The sequence below is a fragment of the Rhinoraja longicauda genome, chromosome 1 (genome assembly GCF_053455715.1).
Source record: "Rhinoraja longicauda isolate Sanriku21f chromosome 1, sRhiLon1.1, whole genome shotgun sequence".
In the NCBI taxonomy this organism is placed as follows: Eukaryota; Metazoa; Chordata; class Chondrichthyes; order Rajiformes; family Arhynchobatidae; genus Rhinoraja; species Rhinoraja longicauda.
The window spans coordinates 110,494,282-110,502,403 of record NC_135953.1 but is presented as its reverse complement, the minus strand read 5'-3'; positions in this window follow the sequence as shown (position 1 = coordinate 110,502,403).

Below are 8,122 nucleotides of genomic sequence, written 5' to 3'. Positions count from 1 at the left end.
CTGCCCTGCCGCCTGGCCAACCACAGTTCGTCTGCGCATTCCGCTAGCTGCAGGGGGTCATCGAAACTCGCCCCTGAGAGGAGCAGGCGGATGTTGTCGGGCAACTGCTCTAGGAAGGCGTACTCAAAAAGCAGGCAGGCCGTCCATGAGCGTGAGCATTTCGCTCATGAGGGCCGATTGCTTACCGTCGCTGAGCCCGCCCGCTCGCTCCAGGCGGCTGAGCCCGAAAGTACGGAAGAGCAGCGCCTTGAGGTCTTCGTATTTGTTGGCCGCTGGCGGCTTGCGCAGGTAAGGCACCAACCATCCAGCCATCTCCTGGTCAAGCGCGCCGCCGACATAGAAGTAGCGGGTGTCGTCGGCTGTAATCCTGTGGATGTGGAATTGAGCTTCCACCTGCTGGATCCACACCTGGGGTTGCGATGTCCAGAAGACCAGCAGCTTAAGTGCGACCGCATTTGTTGGGCCTGGTCGGTGCCAACGACAGGCCTAGCGCTGGCGGTGGCCATTATTGCGATCCAAAATACCTATTTCGGACCATTGGGGTTACCAATGAAGCGGGACACGAGTGTCAAGCAAAGCCAATGAAGCAGGACACGTGTCAAGCAAAGTTTTCTTTATTCCTCAAGCCCATACAGCTCGCTAACCTTCCACCAGTTCAACTCCTCCTGGAACTCCACTACCAACTGCTACTCCTCCCCATTCCAAGTTCCGTGACCCCACCCCCCCCGAGCCGATGGTTCGCACCACGCGAGGCTCACCGCCAGGGACCACCACATTAGTTTATTTAGTTTAGTTTTGTGTTACAGCATGGAAAAAGGCTCTTTGGCCCACCGAGCCTGCACCAACCAGCGATCCCCGCACACTAAAACTATCCTGCACACACCTGCACGAAAACTATCCTGCACACACCAGGGACAATATTTTACACATACATCAAGCCAATTAACCTACAAACCTGTACGTCTTTGGAATGTGGTTGGAAACCGAAGATTTCGGCAAAACCCATGGGGTCGCAGAGAGGATGTACAAACTCCGTACAGAAAGCACCCGTAGTCGTGATCAAACTGGGGTGTCTGGCACTGCAAGCATTGTAAGGCAGCAACTCTACTGCTGCGCCTGCCTGCCACCCCTCCTATTCTACCAACGCTATCTCACAATGGTCATGGGTTGCAATATCCAGGTCCAGTTCATACCGATACGTACAAAAATGATCGTTAGGCAAAAATATGATTTATTTAGAATGTCCCTGACACTGGGAAAACATTGAGTGAATTAAAGTGAACAGTTTAATACATTTTCAAGTGTGCTGCATTTTCACTCTGAAAGCTCCATTGTTACCTTCTCCAGATAAAGTGAAAGCTGGACCAGATAGCACCAGAAAACAGGCTCTATACCATACATTTTCCATGGTCATGTTTTTGCCTTGGGTAGATCACCCTTCTCATTGTGAAATTAGACAAGGCTTTTTTTTGCATAACATGCACTATATAGAATTATACAATCTACATTGGAGGATGGTCATAATCGTTTAATATGTGCTGAATACTTAACTGCTGATCAACCAAGCAACATTTATCATTAGTGTCAGTGGTAAGCTAAACCAAGGTGTAGACATAAGGAACTACAGATGCTGGTTTACACAAAAGGACACAAAGTGCTGAAGTAACTCAGCAGGTCAGGCAGCATCTCTGGAGAACATGGATAGGTAATGTTTCAGGTCGGGAGCCTTCTTCAGTCTTCTTCAAACTAAACCAGTTGTGACAAGGAGTAAAGTTCACTTATCCTGCATTTAGAGGTCTGAAGAAGGGTCTCGACATGAAACATCACCCATTCCTTCTCTCCAGAGATGCTGCCTGTCCTGCTGAGTTACTCCAGCTTTTTGTGTCTATCTTCTGCATTTAGAGAGGTCAGACTATTTCTGTTATATCCCCTTTAAAAATAATGCAGTTCTCCCTGATATGGAACTTTGCATTGGGTTGAATTTTCAGACAGGGTGTGGCAATTAAGATAACATGCCCATGGGAAAGTACACTTGTATCTCTCCCACAATTAATCAGTGGGATATTAAGGTTTGTTTCTGGAAATATTCCGGCCTCTTTGTGTAGTGTTCGAAAAAAAAACCGAGTTGCAATGTCAGACATTTCTGCAATAAGAGAGGGGAGTCGTATTCGGCAGCATTTGAGGAAGATATTTCATAAGATGTATAAATATTTCATTGGAACTAATGTGTGGCATCACTCTAACAATAAAACATCTGTAATTTGTTTAGGTATTTATCAAGTCAAGTCAAGTTTATTTGTCACATACACATACACGATGTGCAGTGAAATGAAAGTGGCAATGCCTGCGGATTGTGCAATTGAATTTGAGCGGATTAGTCCCATTTCCTATATTTAATCTATCTCCAGAAATGTTTTGCTTTCTTGTACTGAAGTCAAATTCACTTATTCTGTTTCTTTCCCTCAAAAGGATAAAATGATCATTTTCTCCGAAGAATGGTCCCAAAACACTTCATTTTGAGCACAATTATTTTAATAGTAGCCATTAAAAAAGTCTCTACAGTTGTCAAATCAGTTTAAAATGTGCATCCATGTCTCTTCCTGCACAGAACACAAGAGAATGCTCCAGAGTAAAGTATGATTTATAAGGTATAAAATATAAAGGAAATATACTTCCAACTTCTTTCCTCCAGCTGGATTTATGAGATGAAGTAAATGTAGCAAAAAAAAAAAGAATGGATGAATGAAAAAAAAAACATTTTTTTGCTTTCCAAACATTTTCTCCTTTCATCTTTTGAAGTTTATTTGCTAGGTTACGATTTTGTGCATCAGTTGGAAGGATGGTTGTCAGCAAAGTATTTGCCTGCTTGGTGAGTGAGGTGGGGAAAAATGGAGATTTCTATTCAGTCTTCTCAAATTTATCTCCAAAGTGAATCAGTTTCAATAACAAAGATATATTATATTGCACCATGTTTAGTTCCTTTTTGGGGAACGATGCCCACAGTTGATCACGATGATGAGGGCTTGAAAGGATCTGGCCCTATTCTTTGCATTTGTAATCAATCAAATACTTACATTCGATCCCTTTGTGACTCCAGCTAGGACTTATTAATCCTATGTGTGCTTTGGGCAGTTGTTTTAGGTGCATAGTAACTTAACTTGCAATCTTGAAATAGGATGGTAGAAGGTGCTACCTGTCAGTTATTTCGTATTTTACAACAAAAAAACAAAGTGGTGGAGGAACACAGTGGGTCAGGCAGCATCTGGGCAGGGAATGCACAGGTGAAACACGAAACAGTCCAGGTCCGAAATGTTGCCTATCTATTCCTCACCCAGATGCTGTCTCACCTGCTGAGTTCCTGTAGCACTTCATATTCTTGCTCAAGATTCCAGCATCTGCGATGTCGCCTTGTATCTTTCTTGTGTCTTCATATTTTACACTTGCCTTGTGTTAAAAACAGAAGTATGAGTACTTCACCACGTTGAGCCTAAGGCCACCATTAACCATCATTTACGCCTTTCTCCCATTGCCCTTTGACTAATATTCAATATGCTCTGCATCTAGATTGGTTTATAACCTATATATTAGTAAAACTCTCATCTTGTATATTCATATATATGTTTGTCCGTACCTGAAATACAGCCAAAACGGTACACGATAGCACGACAATTTTAGGCCCACCTTACTCACCATTGGCTGCTATCAATGGTGAAGCACAATTCTCTGCCTCAGAAGACAGTGGAGGCCAATTCTCTGGATGCTTTCAAGCGAAAGTTAGATGGAGCTTTTAATGATAGTGGAGTCAAGGGATATGGGGAAAGGCAGGAACGGGGTACTGATTGTGGATGATCAGCCATGATCATGGTGAATGGCGGTGCTGGCTCAAAGGGCCGAAATAGCCTACTCCTGCACCTATTGTCTATTGTCTATTGTCGATAAATTATGTACGTAAAATCTCAGTTCCTTACGATAATGTTGGTTGATAGTGGAATTATCTGCACATAGAAATCTGCACTTAGAAATAGTGTTGTTACTAAATGCAACCTCTAAATTATCATGAGAAAGATTATTCTAAGAAGTTCATTATTATCGTTTCTTTTGCCAACTCATAAAGAATGATTCCATTATTCTTTTGTTCAAGTCGAAGACTGCAGACAGAAAAATATATTTGGGACTCCTGTTTGTTTGGATGTAAAATTATTTCTGCACAGTGGGAGAAAATATGATGATGATACAATCCCAAACTGTCAGTAGGAAAAGTACAAGTCTTGATGAAGAAATCCCTTAACTTAAATCATAAAATAAAACAACAGAACATTTACTCATGGAGACTAAAAATAAACAAGCACTTCAAATAAGACTAACATCTTCACAAGAGGCAAGAATATAAATCTGTATAATAGCCAGCAAATATAGAAATAATCTTTATAAATGTTGACTGTGATCAGAAATGGTTAGTCAATCTGAAGTGAAATTTAAAAAATATGCTGGGAATAAATAATCTGCAGGGAGAAAGAAGTTAATATTTTAGACTGATGACCTTTCATATTATCATTGACCTAAAATGTTAACTGTTTTTTTTCTCCACCGATGCCTGATCCTCTGCATTTACTAGTTTTGATGCAAATTTTCAGCACTTGCATTTTTTTTTGGTTGCTTTTAAAATTGGATTGAGACACCGATTAAGAATGTCATAGCAGATGTTCTTTCAAAAGTTATGTTAATTGAATGAAAAGTTGGCAATTACCTCAATCTGGGTTCCAGTTGCTCTGTGCAGAAGGCCGTCACGGGAATTTTGGTCCCTGACACATCTTGTTTCTGACATATCTGCAATGGCATTTGCTCCCATACCTCGTGGGTAATTCACTGCAAATCCCATCTCAGCTTAAAGATGCTATACATGGAGCCACAGTGGGTTTTAATTCATGTCGGAGTCCTACCTAATTGATTTGACAGTCTCAAATTTCATTGCTCTACCTATTCCAGGGAGATGTTTGCACAGCCAACGGTGTGATTGCCTTGGAATATATGTCCTTCACTCCCTAGTTGCTGTCAAGATCATTTTTTAGTTAAGCAGTCAGAGGACATATACTCAAGGGTATACTGGATCAGTTACCATTTTCAAAAGCCCAAGCAACTGTCAGGTTGACGAATCTTTTTGAGGGCTAAACTATTGTGCTTCCAAAAGAATAAAAATAATCCCATTGAATGCTTGACCTCCATGTTGTAAAGAGTACTAGAAATCCAGATACTGCCCTGCTGATTGACAAGCGTGTGTTATGCAAGCCAGTTTCAGCAGGGAATCTGATTTTAACCCTGAGATATCATATCATATCATATCATATATATACAGCCGGAAACAGGCCTTTTCGGCCCTCCAAGTCCGTGCCGCCCAGTGATCCCCGTACATTAACACTATCCTACACCCACTAGGGACAATTTTTACATTTACCCAGCCAATTAACCTACATACCTGTACGTCTTTGGAGTGTGGGAGGAAACCGAAGTTCTCGGAGTAAACCCACGCAGGTCACGGGGAGAACGTACAAACTCCTTACAGTGCAGCACCCGTAGTCAGGATCGAACCTGAGTCTCCGGCGCTGCATTCGCTGTAAAGCAGCAACTCTACCGCTGCGCTACCGTCAACACAGGCCTTTGCTTTTGCCTAAAAAAATAATATTCTTAAATACTACAAGCATCATCTGAAAAGAGAAAAATAACAAGGTCTTCAAATATAAAAACATAGGTTTTAAAACCAGGTAGTTGGATTGCTAAATGAAAGGATTACATTTGATTTTTTGCAAGATCTATGTACCGAGGAATTCATCCCCAGTCAGTAGAGGTTGAATATTGCACACCCAGGAAATCAAGAGTGTACTGATTTGAGAAAAAAAGTAAACTTGATGTAAAAGTTACCAGAACAACAACCTTGTTCTCAACATCAGTAAGACCAAAGAGCTGATTTTTGTCTTTGGAAGAGGAATGCTGAGGATCCATGAACCTGCCTTCATCCAAGGGTCGGTAGTGAAGAGAGTCAACAACTCCAAGTTCCTCGGTGTGCATATCTCAGAAGATCTGATTTGGACCCAGCACATTGATGCAATCATAAAGAAAACTCAACAATGCTTCCATTTCCTTAGAAGATTGAGGGGATACAGTGTGTCTCTGAATACTCTCTTGAACTTCTACAGGAAGAGAGCATATTCACTGGGTGCATCACTGGCAACTTGAATGCCCAGGAACAAAGATGATTGCAAAAAGTGGAGAACACTACCCTGTCCGTCATGGATGCTGACCTCCCCACCATCGAAGTGATCTATAATAGGCACTGCCTCAAAAATTCAGCCAACATCAATGTATATTTGTGGTGGACATACAGTATACTGTCTTCAGGAAGCAGGAAGAAGAGAAAGTGAAGGAGAACCTAAGGTAGAGATTTTATGTTGTGCAAAAGTACACTTTGACCAACTATTTGAAATGAAGTTCAGGAAGCAACCATGTCAGACCTCCTAGATAAAAGCAAATAAAGAAGTATGGAAGGAAGCAATCTAGGATGGAGTGATCTCAATGCAGAAAGACTAAAGGTGTTGACAGGGAGACGTAAATACTGTATGTAGGCCAATGTGAAAGACTGTGCACAAAACAGAAATGAAGATATAATAGGTACTGCCTTACAATGCCAGAGACCCGGGTTCGATCCTGACTACGGGTGCTGTCTGTATGGATTTTGTACGTTCTCCCCGTGACCTGTGTGGATTTTCTCCAAGATCTTCGGTTTCCTCCCACATTCCAAAGACGTACAGGTGTGTAGGTTAATTGGCTTGCTATAAATGTAAATTGGCCCTAGTGTGTGTAGGATAGCGTTCATGTACGGAGATCGCTGGTCAGTGCGGACTCAGTGGGCCGAAGGGCCTGTTTCCACGCTGTATCTCTAAACTAAAACCAAATCTGACATACCTATATAAACCTATTAAGATAGTTCTACGAACAGATAAAGTTGTAAAGCTTGTAAACAAAGAATTAGGTTCATTCATAGAGGAATCTATTTTCAAATGCAAGAAATGGCACAATATCTTGGCATACTATGTGCAGTTCTGTCTCTACACTACAAGAAGAATACCAGAGGAAGGAAAAAGCTCATAAAAGATTCACACAGTTGATAGGGTGTATTGTAACTATGAGAAATAAAATGAACAGGCTGACAGGCAGCTGCGAGGAAAAGATTAATTGATAAAAGTAACTGCCTTTCTGGAATCACATGTTTAGCCAAAAGTTATTCTGGATGAAAATTTTGATCAGAATAGCATATAATATGAAAGAATAAATCACAAATGATATCCAATACTCTTGGTTTTTACTAAAATAATAGATACATAAGCAAATACACATTTACAATTTTGTTTTAAATTTTTTAGATTTAGAGATACAGCGCAGAAACAGGCCCTTCGGCCCACCAGGTCCGCGCCGCCCAGCGATCCCCGCACACTAACACTATCCTACACCCACTAGGGACAATTTTTTACATTTGCCCAGCCAATTAACCGACAAACCTGTACGTCTTTGGAGTGTGGGAGGAAACCGAAGATCTCGGAGAAAACGCACGCAGGTCACGGGGAGAACGTACAAACTCCATACAGACGGCGCCTGTCGTCAGGATCGAACCTGAGTCTCCGGCGCTGCATGGCAGCAACTCCACCGCTGCGCCACCGTGCCGCCCGTAAATCTACCAGTAAAATCTTTATCAATGTAAAAGACTTCATGATTTATATTTTAATCCTGGCTATAAAAAATAATTTTGTGAAACTAAAGCTTAAAATAAATGATAAAACCTAAAAGTTAATTTTATCAGTTATCCTTCGTATATAATTCATTGGGAACTGATTACTGTTTTGGTTATTCTGTTAAAATGGTATTCCATTTTAAATAGACATTTTAATAGATTTCTAAAAATAGCACAGGAAGAAATTTGAAGTGAATATGCCAACTATTTATTTGCCTATATCAGCAACAACAGTTCTCTCTAAAACTTATGTTGCTTGGAAAGGAGTTAATTGATCAGAGAAATATGTAAAACGACTTATGAATTTAAATTAAACTGCAATATTAATTAAAACAAAACAGT